We start from the raw sequence: 2,291 nt of genomic DNA, 5'->3' as shown, positions 1-2,291 counted from the left end.
TACTAAGGAGTTATTGTGAAAATGGCCACATGTTTATATAAGAAAAAGGTGCATTTTTTTTTTTTTTTTTTCTGAGATGCGTTCTGAAACATTTAGAAGTGATAGGTTACCAGGCCTGGGATTTTTCTTTAAAATATTTCACTAAAGAAAAAATAAACTATGGAAATACAAGGAAATGTTGATAATTACTAAGTTTAGGCGATGATAAATGGGAATTCACTATACTAGGCTCTGCTTCTGCTAATGTTGGAAAGTCTTCATATTAAGTTTGACACTATTTTCATTACAGAAATTGCACATACACAGAGAATGCATTTTCACAACAAAAAGCTCACGCAGAAATGGTAAAGCTTACGTCCCTCTGTCCTCTCACCTCCCCCCACCGCCCTGTTACCCTGTGGGTGCATATTAATCGCTTCTCAATTTCTTACCTATTCCTGCTGGAAATCCCAGCTCTTAACAGTGCGTAAGAAGATGGAAATCACCCACTTTCCAGCCTCCAAGACAACAGTGAAGTTTTGACATTCCTTGAACAAACCGGGTGGCATCTCCCCCCGATTCCAGCCTGGGACCTTCTGCCCGTCCCGTCACAAGTGCCCAGCCGGCCTGAGCTCCTCCTGGGACCTCTCGGCCACTCCATGGAACCCACCCACCCCCTACAGAGCGATCAGAGCACCTAGAACACTTTGGTGAGTGCATTTATGAACAAATCAATGGAAATGCATTGACCTAAGTCACCAGGTCACAGAGGGTGAGGGCAGGAGTGACTGGAACCAGAGCTCTGAGGGAGGTGCCGAAAGGTCCCATGCAGCGGCGTTCATGGACCATTTCAACAGCATCTGACCTCAGTTTAAACCAACTTCCCTTCAACACACTCCCTTCCCTTCCATTCTCATCACTGAGGAGTTTAAGAGACGCCAAAGGTGTGAGGCACTAGCTTGTTTTCAGTTAACCGGTGCCAAGGCCGCAGGCCTGGCGGCCTGGTCACAGGAGGAGGTGCGCCTTCTGCAGCCTGAAGCAGCTAAACCACAGGAAGTGGAACTTGGTCACCGGTAACAGGTTTGGAACATGAAAGATGCAATTATCGTGCAGAAATATTATTATTTTTTCCTGAGAATTGAGTGCGAGAAAGAAGAAAAACTTTTTTTTTATAAGATGAGGAATGCCGAAAAAACATCTTTCAACAAGTCACTGCCTTTCTGAGAGCTTACTCTGTGCAGAGGACATTCTATCCGCGCAGTTTCACTAGCCTCATCACGGCCACACGCGTGATCCCATCCCCACCATTTTACAGAGGAAGAAACCCAGGCTGTTTGACTCCAAAACGCTCGCGTCTTAACATCTCTCCTAAATGATGAACCTGAACCACTCTGCACGTTCGCACCTGCCAGGTAAAGTGATGCAAGGGCCCGGGGGCTGGGGGGGCTCCGGCGCTATTTCAGAGGCACCTCCAGCCCGGGCCTTTGAAAAGGGCAGGGGTTACTGGAGTATTGGCGATAATCCAGCCCTGGGCAGGGCACACACACCCCCAGCTGCACGGTTCTCAGCCTTTTCCGGGGGGCAGCACCATGGGGTCCTGCGGCGGGGCTGCTCCCGGGGCCTGGGATTCTCCAGCACACCCACCCACCCAGGGGCCACATGGGTGGGGGCCAGGAGGGCAGTGACTTGCCACCTGACAAGCAGACGCGCTTTCCCGCTGGGGAGCTTGGGGCAGAGCCGCCCTCTGGACCCGCCCTCAGGACCCGGGTGTCTTCTGGTCTAGATGCTGGTCTCTGCCTCGGTGGAAAAAGCTCCCAAAATGCCTGTCTCCCCTTGTTCTGGTAGCTAGCCTTATCTCTGCAGTTGTATTATGTTCAACACCATTCACTGCCTTTTCTTAAGTTCCCAGTTCTCTTTGCGTCTCCAGAAAGGAAAGGAGGTCCGGCCAGAGAGGCCAGGGCGGTGGGGCAGGCTGGACACGTGGCCCCACGGCGGACGCAGGGGAAGCGGGGCCAGAGGGCTCGCGGGCGGGAAGCGAGGTAGAGACCCTGCTGGATTAGAGCCCCAGGCCCCGGCTGGCTCTCCATCCCTGTCCCCCCGCCGTCGCACGGAGACCGGAGGCTCCGCCGGGAACTGTCGCCCCCTGGTGGTCGCGGCGGGGGGAGCAGGGCCGGGGAGAGGGTGGCGCCTCAGGGATCCTGGTCCAGGCAGTGCGCAGGCCGGGATGGAGGCGTTGGAGATGAAGCAGAGAAGGAAGAGAGAAGGCACAGGAAAAATGAAAGAGGAGAGAGAGGGCAGGCGGGGAGGGTGCG

Source organism: Lagenorhynchus albirostris, chromosome 2, assembly GCF_949774975.1.
Source record: "Lagenorhynchus albirostris chromosome 2, mLagAlb1.1, whole genome shotgun sequence".
NCBI lineage: Eukaryota > Metazoa > Chordata > Mammalia > Artiodactyla > Delphinidae > Lagenorhynchus > Lagenorhynchus albirostris.
The sequence above is the reverse complement of the archived record's forward strand: the minus strand, read 5'-3'. Positions refer to the sequence as shown.